Source organism: Nerophis ophidion, linkage group LG02 (genome assembly GCF_033978795.1).
Source record: "Nerophis ophidion isolate RoL-2023_Sa linkage group LG02, RoL_Noph_v1.0, whole genome shotgun sequence".
Lineage (NCBI taxonomy): Eukaryota > Metazoa > Chordata > Actinopteri > Syngnathiformes > Syngnathidae > Nerophis > Nerophis ophidion.
This window is the reverse complement of record NC_084612.1, coordinates 6087117-6102116: the sequence shown is the minus strand read 5'-3', so window position 1 is coordinate 6102116 and position 15000 is coordinate 6087117. Positions and strand designations below refer to the sequence as shown.

The 15000-nt window shown below is 39.4% G+C and overlaps 1 protein-coding gene and 1 long non-coding RNA gene across 4 annotated transcripts in view; one reads left to right on the top strand and one right to left on the bottom strand.

Annotated features, from left to right (window-relative positions):
• The window catches only part of LOC133536323 (uncharacterized), a 26327-nt gene extending 24486 nt beyond the window's left edge, over window positions 1-1841 (bottom strand). Inside the window, exons 1-2 of the long non-coding RNA XR_009802450.1 lie at window positions 1659-1841; window positions 1493-1574 (exon numbers count right to left, since the gene is read on the bottom strand). This is a non-coding gene — a long non-coding RNA (uncharacterized LOC133536323). The remainder of the gene's footprint in view (window positions 1-1492; window positions 1575-1658) is intronic.
• LOC133536309 (transcription initiation factor TFIID subunit 4-like) overlaps window positions 1-15000 on the top strand; it is a 307989-nt gene that overhangs the window by 191442 nt on the left and 101547 nt on the right. The window lies entirely within an intron of this gene.

The window sequence follows — 15000 nt, the reverse complement described above, 5'->3', positions numbered from 1 at the left end:
CAGCGTCGGTGGAAGGTGTACATGTAAACAAACTTTGATGAGTTCAAGGATCGCTGAAATTAGTAGGACAAAACGGCGCTCGCCAAATACTCTCATCAGTGAAGCATGTATAACATAAACAGTGGGATTTTTTAACAATTAGGAATGTTTGTGTCATATTTGTTCGCCTACATAAAATATTTAAAAAACATTTTAATTTTTTTTTTCATTTTCACACATCTCTGAAAGAGGGAGCCACTAGGGCGGCGCTGAAGAGCCATATGCGGCTCGAGAGCCGCCAGTTGCTGACTGGCACGTCCAAAAAAAACAACTTTTACCTAGTTTAAAGTTATGGGTGTGAGTTTTCCTTGCCCTTATGTGGGCCTACCGAGGATGTCGTGGTGGTTTGTGCAGCCCTTTGAGACACTAGTGATTTAGGGCTATATATAAGTGTAAACATTGATTGATTGATTGATTGATTGATTGATTGATAAGTTGTAGTTTGCCCCTTCAACAGATCAATTAAATGTGAAATATATCTATTATTGATTAGAACGATGGAAGAGAGGTTAGTGCATCTGCCTCACAATACGAAGGTCCTGAGCAATCCTGGGTTCAATCCCTGGCTCGGGATCTTTCTGTGTGGAGTTTTACATGTTCTCCCCGTGACTGCGTGGGTTCCCTCCGCGTACTCCGGCTTCTTCCCACCTCCAAAGACATGCACCTGGGGATAGGTTGATTGGCAACGCTAAATCGGCCCTAGTGTGTGAATGTGAGTGTGAATGGGCGGGATAGCTCAGTTGGTAGAGTGGCCGTGTCAGCAACTTGAGAGTGTCAGGTTCGATTACCGCTTCTGCCATCCTAGTCACTGCCGTTGTCCTTGGGCAAGACACTTTACTCATTTATATCATTCTAAGCCACCCACACTGGTTTAATTGTAACTTCGATATTGGGTTTCACTTTGTAAAGTGCTTTGAGTCACTAGAGAAAAGCGCTATATAAATATAATTCACTTCACTTCACAATGTTGTCTGTCTATCTGTGTTGGCCCTGTGATGAGGTGGCGACTTGTCCAGGGTGTACCCCGCCTACCACCCGAATGCAGCTGAGATAAGCTCCAGCGACCCCATAAGGGACAAGCGGTAGACAATGGATGGATAGATGGATGATTAAAATATAATTTTGTGTTGAACTCAAAGCACCACAGTGACTCGCAATTTAGGCGAGACCTAGTTTTTCCGAAAACAACAATGATTAACTTTTTATTAGACTTTTTGCAACACCAAAGCATGGTGCGGCCTCAACAAATACAATTTACCCCCCGATTATCAGGAAGATTACATTGCAGACTCGCCCGGTGGGGGAATTTCCACAAAGTCGAGATACTGTTTATTGTATTTATATAAATATTGTTTGGATTTTAGGTCCACGCACTGTTATTAACCTTACACACACTCATAAGCACTTACCGCACTCTAATAGTTATTGTAACATGTAAAATATTGGTACTCACAAATGATGATAAGGCGGTTTCACGATGGCCGCTTCCAAATGGAGAACAAAGTTCTTGTCATTGTCCTTAGATGATTTTCCTCCTTTATGAAGCGAATCAAGAATGAATTGTCTTTGAAATATCAGTTAGTAGATAGTAGCTCGTAGCTAAGCTACCTTCTTTTCACCTGAAATGAGGAGGTTGACCTTTTCTGCGATGGTCAACCACTTCTTCGGGCGCTTAGCATTTGTGCCAGAAGCCTTGGAAGGCGCAGGCAGGTCGTCTTAGGGATTCAAATAAATACAAACATTCTCTGACAAGAACCAGAGCCAACATGGAAGTCGTCTGTAGCAAACAGGAACTGATGACTATGATAGAGAACACAGGGCTCTGTGATTGGTCGGCTCTTAGCCAATAGTTTGCCTGTATGATGTCATGTGGGCAAAGCATCTTCACGACTGAAAAGAGAGCTGGTTTTATTAAGTAGATGTTCCGAAAATACCTACTTTTCCCCATTTTCTACCGATTATTCCCTATGGGGTTGCGGGGAGCACTGGAGCCTATCTCAGCTACAATCAGGCGGAAGGCGGAGTACACCCTGGACAAGTTGCCACTTTATTTTCCGTTTTTTAAAATCCATGATGCACTGAAAACGAAGTGAACTGCGAAGCAGTGAAGGAACAATTTGTAGCAGGCGCGTTACGATGCCAGGAGGGGGCGCGTCGTAGTCCGAGGAACATACTTTATCAGTATCATGCTTAAAACCCTGCTTCGAACTTGCTCATTGTAGACATTAATCCACACTTCCTCTGCCAACCGGCAGGGCGCGGTTGACAGAGCGGCCGTGTCAGAAACCTGAGGGTTCCTGGTTCGATCCCCACCTTCTACCAACTTTGTCATGTTCGTTGTGTCCTTGAGCAAGACACTTCACCCTTGCTCCTGATGGGTCGTGGTTAGGGCCTTGCATGGCAGCTCCCGCCATCAGTGTGTGAAAGTGTGTGTGAATGGGTGAATGTGGAAATAGTGTCAAAGCGCTTTGAGTACCTTGAAGGTAGAAAAGCGCTATACAAGTATAGCGCATTCACATTGTAGGAATTTTAAAGAATTTATTCGTAAATTATGGTGGAAAATAAGTATTTGGTCAACCATTCAAAGCTCTCACTGATGGAAGGAGGTTTTGGCTCAAAATCTCACGATACATGGCCCCAATCATTCTTTCCTTAACACGGATCAATCATCCTGTCCCCTTAGCAGAAAAACAGCCCCAAAGCATGATGTTTCCACCCCCATGCTTCACAGTAGGTATGGTGTTCTTGGGATGCAACTCAGTATTCTTCTTCCTCCAAACACGATGAGTTGAGTTTATACCAAAATGGATTGGGAGGATGTCATGTGGTCAGATGAAACCAAAATAGAACTTTTTGGTATGAACTCAACTCGTCGTGTTTGGAGGAAGAAGAATACTGAGTTGCATCCCAAGAACACCACACCTACTGTGAAGCATGGGGGTGGAAACATCCTGCTTTGGGGCTGTTTTTCTGCTAAGGGGACAGGACGATTGATCCGTCTTAAGGAAAGAATGAATGGGGCCATGTATCGTGAGATTTTGAGCCAAAACCTTCTATCAGTGAGAGCTTTGAATGGATGACCAAATAGTTATTTTCCACCATAATTTACAAATAAATTCTTTAAAATTCCTACAATGTGAATTCCTGGATTTTTTTTTCACATTCTGTCTCTCACAGTTGAAGTGTACCTATGATGAAAATTACAGACCTTTGTCATTATTTTAAGTGGGAGTACTTGCACTAAATACTAAATACTTTTTTTGCCCCACTGTATCTCTTATGTATAACAGCCATCTACTGGTTACTCTTATCATTACACCGTGTACCAAACAAAATTGGTTTGAGGTCAGTAAGCACTACCAAAATGATGCCGTACATTAGGCACACCGGGTTATGAGGGAACTGTTGATTTTTTTTAAAATTTAAAGATTTTAGGTGCCCCTTATAGTCCGAAATATAGGGTACTCTTTGTTACACACACTTGTAGTAATGCTGCTATACTGTGTTGTGAGCCTCCGCGCCTGCATACTGTATAATGAATATGGAATATTATAACACGAGGTACAGCCACTAAGCCTCAGGGCCATGAGACAATGAGAGCTCCCAGCACAACATCATGAACATGTACTCTCATAAATGAATTCATGATTTTCCTATGAACATGACAAAAACGCCTCACAGTACATACAATGTTTACAGTGTGTAAAAGGCGGTTGAAGCTTCCCCGCCGTGTTTTCAATGCGAGACGGGCGTATGTACAACAGCAGGTCAAACCTCAACTCTTTGGTGGTGTCGGCGTGCAGATGGGAGAAGCCAAATCTGATTGGTTGCTGCGTATAACTGCCGGGCACTTCGCATGGAAGGAAGGAAGCCCTGGAGACGCAGCTCGCAGATGTTCGCGTAGAAGTCGGCCATGTGGGTGTCAGGTGAATGAGATAGGCCCATCGCAAATATGTCCACGCACATTCGGCCATGGAGCACGCTAACAGGGAGAGAATCCCAACTGGAAATTACACTGGTGGCGCCCCCTATGGGTTGTGGTCGAATTGCTTTAAAATGACAAAAATACCTTGGACTTGGACTTGGTGGTATGAAGCTTGATTTGTGTCTTTAAATGGGTTGTACTTGTATAGCGCTTTTCTACCTTCAAGGTACTCAAAGCGCTTTGACACTACTTCCACATTTACCCATTCACACACACATTCACACACTGATGGAGGGAGCTGCCATGCAAGGCGCCAACCAGCACCCATCAGGAGGGTGAAGTGTCTTGCTCAGGACACAACGGACGGGACGAGGTTGGTACTAGGTGGGATTTGAACCAGGGACGCTCAGGTTGCGCACGGCCACTCTTCCACTGCGCCACGCCGTCCCTAAATCCCTAAACTCTTTATCATGAAAGCTTATTTTAAACACTGAATTGATGCAAGTGAAGTTTTGCGTTTGAATTTTGTGGACTGAATTATTTATTATTCTTTATTTAATTATTTATGTATTATTATTTTCAATTAATAAAAAAATGTGTATGCAAATTCCTTATCTAAAAAAGTAATCATTTAGAAAAAATTTCAGTGCAGAAGAAAATCATTGTAAAAAATTTTGTGCAGAAATAGTTGCTTCAAAACTCAAGAACCACATTTGGTAATTTAGGACTAAAACACCTCATTGGCTGGTTCTGTGACAGGATTGATTGCTTCAGTCTTGAGTTTTGAAGCAACAAATATTTATGTACTGGATTTTTATACACATATATTATTTTTTTACACTGAATTTTTATCAAAAAACACAATTGCACTGAATTTATGCAACTGAAGTTTTGAGTTGGAATTTTGTGTACTGAATTTTTTTAATAAAATGTTTTAATTATGCAGACAATTTAATTGAATAAAGAAATGTGTATACAAATTCAGTATCTAAAAATATAATAAAAAAAAAAATCTGTAAAACAAATTCAGGGCAGAAAAAATCATTGTAAAAAATTTAGTGCAGCAATATTAGTTGCTTCAAAACTCAAGAGCCACATCCGGTTATTTAGGACTAGATCACCTCATTGGCTGGTTCCGAGACAGGACTGATTGCTTCAGTCTTAATCTACTGGTCAGTCTTGAGTTTTGAAGCAACATATATATCTGTACTGAATTTTTATGCACATATATACATTTTTTTACACTCAATTTTTATCCAAAAACATTTTTGCACTGAATTTATGCAACTGAAGTTGTGCGTTTGAATTTTGTGGACTGAATTATTTATTATTCTTTATTTAATTATTTATGTATTATTATTTTCAATGAATAAAAAAAATGTGCATACAAATTCAGTATCTAAAAATGTAATCATTTAGAAAAAATTTCAGTGCAGAAGAAAATCATTGTAAAAAATGTTGTGCAGAAATAGTTGCTTCAAAACTCAAGAACCACATTTGGTAATTTAGGACTAAAACACCTCATTGGCTGGCTCTGTGACAGGATTGATTGCTTCAGTCTTGAGTTTTGAAGCAACAAATATTTATGTACTGGATTTTTATACACATATATTATTTTTTTACACTGAATTTTTATCAAAAAACACAATTGCACTGAATTTATGCAACTGAAGTTTTGAGTTGGAATTTTGTGTACTGAATTTTTTTAATAAAATGTTTTAATTATGCTGACCATTGAATTGAATAAAAAAATGTGTATACAAATTCAGTATCTAAAAATATAATAAAAAAAAAAATCTGTAAAACAAATTCAGGGCAGAAAAAATCATTGTAAAAAATTTTGTGCAGCAATATTAGTTGCTTCAAAACTCAAGAGCCACATCCGGTTATTTAGGACTAGATCACCTCATTGGCTGGTTCTGAGACAGGACTGATTGCTTCAATCTTAATCTACTGGTCAGTCTTGAGTTTTGAAGCAACATATATATCTGTACTGAATTTTTATGCACATATATACATTTTTTTACACTCAATTTTTATCAAAAAACTTTTTTGCACTGAATTTATGCAACTGAAGTTGTGCGTTTGAATTTTGTGGACTGAATTATTTATTATTCTTTATTTAATTATTTATGTATTATTATTTTCAATGAATAAAAAAATGTGTATACAATTTCAGTATCTAAAAATGTAATCATTTAGAAAAAATTTCAGTGCAGAAGAAAATCATTGTAAAAAATTTTGTGCAGAAGTAGTTGCTTCAAAACTCAAGAACCACATTTGGTAATTTAGGACTAAAACACCTCATTGGCTGGTTCTGTGACAGGATTGATTGCTTCAGTCTTGAGTTTTGAAGCAACAAATATTTATGTACTGGATTTTTATGCACATATATTATTTTTTTACACTGAATTTTTATCAAAAAACACAATTGCACTGAATTTATGCAACTGAAGTTTTGAGTTGGAATTTTGTGTACTGAATTTTTTTAATAAAATGTTTTAATTATGCAGACAATTTAATTGAATAAAAAATGTGTATACAAATTCAGTATCTAAAAACATAATTAAAAATATTATAATTTAAAAAAAAAAATCTGTAAAACAAATTCAGGGCAGAAAAAATCATAGTAAAAAATTTAGTGCAGCAATATTAGTTGCTTCAAAACTCAAGAGCCACATCCGGTTATTTAGGACTAGATCACCTCATTGGCTGGTTCTGAGACAGGATTGATTGCTTCAGTCTTAATCTACTGGTCAGTCTTGAGTTTTGAAGCAACATATATATCTGTACTGAATTTTTATGCACATATATACATTTTTTTACACTCAATTTTTATCAAAAACCATTTTTGCACTGAATTTATGCAACTGAAGTTGTGCGTTTGAATTTTGTGGACTGAATTATTTTGAGAAAAAACATTTAATTATGCTGACAATTTCACTGAATAAAAAAAATCTGTGTATAAAAATCCAGTATCCAAAAATGTAAAGTAGATTTAAAAAAAATGTATTTAGTGCAGAAGAAATAATTGTAAAAAATTTAGTGCAGCAATATTAGTTGCTTCAAAACTCAAGAGCCACATCTGGTAATTTAAGAATAAAGAACCTCATTGGCTGGTTCTGAGACAGGATTGATTGCTTCGGTCTTAATTTACCGGTCAGTCTTGAGTTTTGAAGCAACAAATATTTCTGTACTGAATTTTTATGCACATCTATATTTTTTTTACACAGAATTTTTATCAAAAACAATTTTTGCATTGAATTTATGGAGCTGAAGTTGTGCGTTTGAATTTTGTGGAGTGAATTATTTTGATAAACATTTTTTAATTATGATAACAATTTCATTGAATAAAAAAAAATCTGTGTATAAAAATCCAGTATCTAAAAATGTAATGTAAAAAAAAAAAAAATTTAATCTGTGTAAAAAAAAAATTCAGTGCAGAAGAAATAATTGTAAAAAATTTAGTGCAGAAATATTAGTTGCTTCAAAACTCAAGAGCCACATCTGGGTAATTTAGGACTAAAACACCCCATGGGCTGGTTCTGAGACTGGATTGATTGCTTCAGACTTGAGTTTTGAAGCAACAAATATTTCTGTATTGGATTTTTATGCACATATATTTTTTTACACTGAATTTTTATCAAAAAACATTTTTGCACTGAATTTATGCAGCTGAAGTTGTGAGTTGGAATTTTGTGTACTTAATTAAAAAAAAAAAATGTAATTATGCTGACGATTTAATTGAATAAGAAAATCTGTGTGTACACATTCAGTATCTAAAAATGTAATTAAAAAAAAAATGTATCTGTGTAAAAAAAATTCAGTGCAGAAGAAATAATTGTAAAACATTTAGTGCAGCAATATTAGTTGCTTCAAAACTCAAGAGCCACATCTGGTAATTTAGGACTAAAGCACCTCATTGGCTGGTTCTGAGACAGGATTGATTGATCCAGTCTTAATTTACTGGTCAGTCTTGAGTTTTGAAGCAACACATATTTTTGTACTGATTTTTTTATACATGTTTTTTTATAGTGAATTTTATTTTTTTTTTAAAAATTGCACTGAATTTTTCCAACTGAAGTTGTGAGTTTGAATTTTGGGTACTGAATTGAAAAAACTGAAAAAATTAAAATATGCTGACAATTTAATTGAATAAAATAAAATCTGTTTATACAAAATCAGTATATAAAAATGTAATGGAAAAAACATATTTTTGAAAAAATTCAGTGCAGAAAAAAATCAATGTTCAAAGCAAAAATAAATACTCTTCCTGAAGGAATTCAAAAATACTTCTCTCTACAGACCAGCAAATACAATCTAAGAGATGAATCTAAGTTTATTTTACCAAAAGCAAGACTAGTTGTTAAACGTAGATGTTTATCTGTTCTCGGTGTTAATTTGTGGAATTCTGTTGGTAAAGAAATAAAAATGAGTGACTCAGTATTTAATTTCAAAAAGAACATGTCACAATGTATTTTAAAAAGTTATGTGAACTAGAAATGTATGTTTGTTTGGTTAAATGTTGTATTTAGAAGGTATGTATGTTTATCTATTTACAAAAAAGTGTATGTGTGTAAGTACATATTTTGTATTATTTGTTAAAGGGCAACTTAAATGTAAATGCTGAATGACTATATTTCTTTTTGTATTACAAAATTATTAGAAAAGGTAACTTAATTGAATGTAAAAAATGTTATGTTGGGCATATAAGCTTTTTTGCTTCTGCCTGTTTCAGTCATGTTATTCATTTTTGAATCGTGATCTATGTTTGAATATGTTTTTGTTAGACTGAAAATAAACTGAACTGAACTGTAGAAATTTAGTGCAGCAATAATTGTAAAACAAATATTTCTGTACTGAATTATGTGCATATTTTTTTACACAAAATTGTTATGCAATTATTTTAATACTAAATTTTTATTAAAAAAAAACTGAATTTTTACAAAAATAATTCTAAAACACTGCATACAAACAATCTGAATTTTTGAACATGCACATTTTGCTCACACATTTTTATTTAATGTAATCGTCAGCATAATTTCATGTGAAAAAGTTGAGTTCTCAAAATTCAAAGACAAAAAATTAAATGTAAAAAAAGTGTAAAAAAAAAAAAAAAAAGTTTTCGTCATAAAGACACAAATTAACCTGAATAGATGGGCTGTTGTCAGTGCACTGTATAAAGAAAAATATATATAATGAATTTATATTTTTGAAATGGGCTTGTCTCTACATAAGAAAAGATCCGTGCTGTTGGTATACGGTGATGAATAGTTTGTAGCAGTCTTGTTTAAAATGTATGCAGTCCACTAAGACTCTCTGGGGAAAGGCATTCACCATCAGTGGCATATGTTATGTCAATATACCGAGAGGCTCCCTGCTGTGTGTTGGGGGGGGCCGTCATGCAGGGTCCGGCCCTTTATAGTGCGGTCTTTGCAGGCCACGGAGCCTTTTAGCTTCCTTCACAGCCCCGGAGCTGCTTGTGACGTCAAGCAGAGCATGTTGTGCTCCACCAAGGACATCTGTCTGTAAGCGTCTGGGCGGCCGAGAGCGTCCCCTCCGGCCGGTGAGGAGGAGGGGTGGGGGGGAGCGAAGGGGGAGGGTGGAGAGGAATGAAAAAGCCTTTTGTTAAAAAACAGCCAAAGATGGAGGATGGCAGGTTGGCCATCATGGCTTCTGTTGCCGTTCCTCCTCCTCCTCCCAGCAAAACAGACTGCTTGAAGGTTCTTGCGGCATTTGAGACATTTTTGCATCATAAGAGAGAATACTGCGCTTGTGTTGTTCAAAGAAATCTATTGTTTTTAGCTCTTGACAACCATCTTAAGTCACCCCTAAGAGCTCCTTGAAGTAGCCCGATCCAACATGTTCAACTTTTCAGACTTAAAGGCCTACTGAAATGAGATTTTATTATTTAAACGGGGATAGCAGGTCCATTCTATGTGTCATACTTGATCATTTCGCGATTTTGCCATATTTTTGCTGAAAGGATTTAGTAGAGAACATCGACGATAAAGTTCGCAACTTTTGGTCGCTAATAAAAAAGCCTTGCCTGTACCGGAAGTAGCAGACGATGTGCGCGTGACGTCACTGGTTGTAGAGCTCCTCACATTGTTTACAATCATGGCCACCAGCAGCTAGAGCGATTCAGACCGAGAACGCGACAATTTCCCCATTAATTTGAACGAGGATGAAAGATTCGGGGATGAGGATAGTGAGAGTGAAGGACTAGAAAGAAAAAAAAAGGCGAGGACAGTGGGAGCGATTGAGATGTTATTAGATACATTTACTAGGATAATTCTGGAAAGTGGGCTTCACGGTGGCAAAGGGGTTAGTGCGTCTGCCTCACAATACGAAGGTCCTGCAGTCCTGGGTTCAAATCCAGGCTCGGGATCTTTCTGTGTGGAGTTTGCATGTTCTCCCCGTGAATGCGTGGGTTCCCTCCGGGTACTCCGGCTTCCTCCCACTTCCAAAGACATGCACCTGGGGATAGGTTGATTGGCAACACTAAAATTGGCCCTAGTGTGTGAATGTGAGTGTGAATGTTGTCTGTCTATCTGTGTTGGCCCTGCGATGAGGTGGCGACTTGTCCAGGGTGTACCCCGCCTTCCGCCTGATTGTAGCTGAGATAGGCGCCAGCGCCCCCCGCGACCCCGAAAGGGAATAAGCGGCAGAAAATGGATGGATGGATGGAATTCTGGAAAGTCCCTTATCTGCTTATTGTGTTACTAGTGTTTTAGTGAGATTATATGGTACCTGAAAGTCGGAGGGGTGTGGCCACGGGTGTAGTGACCGCCAGTGTCTCCGGTGGGAGGAAGTAATAGTCCGCAGCAGCTGCAGGAGGACGCAAGCTCCGCTCATAACTACGGTAAGAGCCGACTTATTACCACAATTTTATCACCAAAACTTGCCGGTTGACATGTGGTCGGGAACCATGTTCGCTTGACCGCTCTGTTCCATAGTAAAGCTTCACCTCCGGGAATTTTAAACAAGGAAACAGCAGCTGTGTTTGTGTTGCTAAAGGCAGCTACAACACACCGCTTCCCACCTCCATCTTTCTACTTTGACTTCTCCATTATTAATTGAACACATTGCAAAAGATTCAGCAACACAGATGTCCAGGATACTGTGTAATTATGGGATTAAATCAGACTACCTATAGTTTTGATCGGGCTGGGAAAAAATGTCCCCTACAACCCGAGACGTCAAACGCACGCGTCATCATACCGCGACGTTTTCAACAGCACACTTCGCGGAAAATTTTAAATTGCAATTTAGTAAACTAAAAAGGCCGTATTGGCATGTGTTGCAATGTTAATATTTCATCATTGATATATAAACTATCAGACTGTGTGGTCGGTAGTAGTGGGTTTCAGTAGGCCTTTAACCTTTGCAATCTGGCCTGCCGGACATTTCCAAATCATTTTTTCTTAATTTTTAAAATGGAAACTGCAGCTGCCATTATGATGTGCAGTGATGTTTTCAAATGACCGTAAGTCTTGAACTATACAAAGTATTTCAATGGTTGGAATCTGCGCTTTTGCATGATATACTAGTTACTCTGGTTATTTAATTAGTTACTCATCCATCCATCCATTTTCTACCGCTTATTCCCTTTCGGGGTCGCGGGGGGCGCTGGCGCCTATCTCAGCTACAATCGGGCGGAAGGCGGGGTACACCCTGGACAAGTCGCCACCTCATCGGCTTAGACAGACAACATTCACACTCACATTCACACACTAGGGCCAATTTAGTGTTGCCAATCAACCTATCCCCAGGTGCATGTCTTTGGAAGTGGGAGGAAGCCGGAGTACCCGGAGGGAACCCACGCATTCACGGGGAGAACATGCAAACTCCAAGGAGAAAGATCCCGAGCCTGGATTTGAACCCGGGACTGCAGGACCTTCGTATTGTGAGGCAGACGCACTAACCCCTCTTCCACTGCTATGGGAATCTAATGAGTTACTATGGTAATCTAAGTCACAGGAGCTCAGACGAAGCACCAAGCACTGTGGGTGGAGAGCATTTCCACAGAGTGTTTCCGGAGCAGCCAGCCTTTTTACAACAAAGTTCTAGTGCAGGGGTCTCAAACATGCGGCCCGCGGGCCAATTGCAGCCCGCGATACGTCTCCTCGGCCCGGACTGTTACAGCGGAGCCGGGGGAGAGAGCGACAGAGAGACTGATTGATTGATTGATACTTTTATTAGTAGATTGCACAGTTCAGTACATATTCCGTACAATTAACCACTAAATGGTAACACCCGAATAAGTTTTTCAACTTGTTTAAGTCGGGGTCCACGTTAATCAATTCATGGTACAAATATATACTATCAACATAATACAGTCATCACACAAGTTAATCATCATAGTATATACATTGAATTATTTACATTATTTACAATCCGGGGGGTGGGATGAGGAGCTTTGGTTGATATCAGAACTTCAGTCATCAACAATTGCATCAACAGAGAAATGTGGACATTGAAACAGTGTAGGTCTTATTTAGTAGGATATGTGCAGCCAGCAGAGAACATAGTGAGTTCAGATAGCATAAGAACAAGTATATACATTAGAAGTATATTTGAGTTGTTTATAATCCGGGGAGATGGGATGTGAATGGAGGAGGGTATTAGTAAAGTGTTGAAGTTGCCTGGAGGTGTTGTTTTAGAGCGGTTTTGAAGGAATATAGAGATGCACTTACTTTTATACCTGTTGGGAGTGCATTCCACATTGATGTGGCATAGAAAGAGAATGAGTTAAGACCTTTGTTAGATCGAAATCTGGGTTTAACGTGGTTTGTGGAGCTCCCCCTGGTGTTGTGGTTATGGCGGTCATTTACGTTAAGGAAGTAGTTTGACATGTACTTCGGTATCAGGGAGGTTTAGCGGATTTTATAGACTAGGCTCAGTGCAAGTTGTTTTACTCTGTCCTCCACCCTGAGCCAGCCCACTTTGGAGAAGTGAGTTGGAGTGAGGTGTGATCTGGGGTGGAGGTCTAAAAGTAACCGGATTAGCTTATTCTGGGATGTTTGGAGTCTAGATTTGAGGGTTTTGGAGGTGCTGGGGTACCAGGAGGTGCAAGCGTAATCGAAGAAGGGTTGAATGAGAGTTCCCGCTAGAATCCTCAAGGTGCTTTTGTTGACCAGAGAGGAGATTCTGTAGAGGAATCTCGTTCTTTGGTTGACCTTTTTGATCACCTTGGTTGCCATTTTATCACACATATAGACACACACATAGTGAGAGAGACAGCGAGGGAGGAAGAGCGCGTGCGGGTCCGGTGGAAAAGCGGCAAAACGTTTTTCTACTTGCATCACGCAAGTGACGTCAATGTTCCGCCCTCGAGAGCCATATAGCACACCGTGATTAATAGATTCTTTCAGCTCCGCACACAACGCTGTCAAGCGCCTTTCATATACAACTTGCGGGCCGCACTAACATTAAACTTTCGTTTTAAGGTGGGGGCTGCAGAATAACGTCTCGCAGGCCGCAATTGGCCCGCGTGTTTGAGAGCACTGTTGTACAGTATGTCGAAACGAGAGGGGGTGTGACGTTCATATGTTGTTGATATTCAGTGTTTTATCCTTCATAGTTAATATTGTTAATCATCCATCCATCCATCCATTTTCTACCGCTTATTCCCTTTTGGGGTCGCGGGGGGCGCTGGCGCCTATCTCAGCTACAATCGGGCGGAAGGCAGGGTACACCCTGGACAAGTCACCACCTCATCGCAGGGCCAACACAGATAGACAGACAACATTCACACTCACATTCACACACTAGGGCCAATTTAGTGTTGCCAATCAACCTATCCCCAGGTGCATGTCTTTGGAAGTGGGAGGAAGCCGGAGTACCCGGAGGGAACTCACGCATTCACGGGGAGAACATGCAAACTCCAAGGAGAAAGATCCCGAGCCTGGATTTGAACCCGGGACTGCAGGACCTTCGTATTGTGAGGCAGACGCACTAACCCCTCTGCCACCGCTATGGGAATCTAATGAGTTACTATGGTAATCTAAGTCACAGGAGCTCAGACGAAGCACCAAGCACTGTGGGTGGAGAGCATTTCCACAGAGTGTTTCCGGAGCAGCCAGCCTTTTTACAACAAAGTTCTAGAGCAGGGGTCTCAAACATGCAGCCCGCGATACGTCTCCTCGGCCCGGACCGTTACAGCGGAGCCGGGGGAGGGAGCGACAGAGAGACTGATTGATTGATTGATACTTTTATTAGTAGATTGCACAGTACAGTACATATTCCGTACAATTGATCACTAAATGGTAACACCCCAATAAGTTTTTCAACTTTAACGTTAATCAATTCATGGTACAAATATATACTATCAACATAATACAGTCATCACACAAGTTAATCATCATAGTATGTACATTGAATTATTTACATTATTTACAATCCGGGGGGTGGGATGAGGAGCTTTGGTTGATATCAGAACTTCAGTCATCAACAATTGCATCAACAGAGAAATGTTGACATTGAAACAGTGTAGGTCTTATTTAGTAGGATATGTACAGCCAGCAGAGAACATAGTGAGTTCAGATAGCATAATAACAAGTATATACATTAGAAGTACATTTGAGTTGTTTATAATCCGGGGAGATGGGATGTGTGAATGGAGGAGGGTATTAGTAAAGTGTTGAAGTTGCCTGGAGGTGTTGTTTTAGAGCGGTTTTGAAGGAATATAGAGATGCACTTAATTTTACACCTGTTGGGAGTGCATTCCACATTGATGTGGCATAGAAAGAGAATGAGTTAAGACCTTTGTTAGATCGAAATCTGGGTTTAAAGTGGTTTGTGGAGCTCCCCCTGGTGTTGTGGTTATGGCGGTCATTTACGTTAAGGAAGTAATTTGACATGTACTTCGGTATCAAGGAGGTGTAGCGGATTTTATAGACTAGGCTCAGTGCAAGTTGTTTTACTCTGTCCTCCACCCTGAGCCAGCCCACTTTGGAGAAGTGGGTTGGAGTGAGGTGTGATCTGGGGTGGAGGTCTAAAAGTAACCGGATTAGCTTGTTTTGGGATGTTTG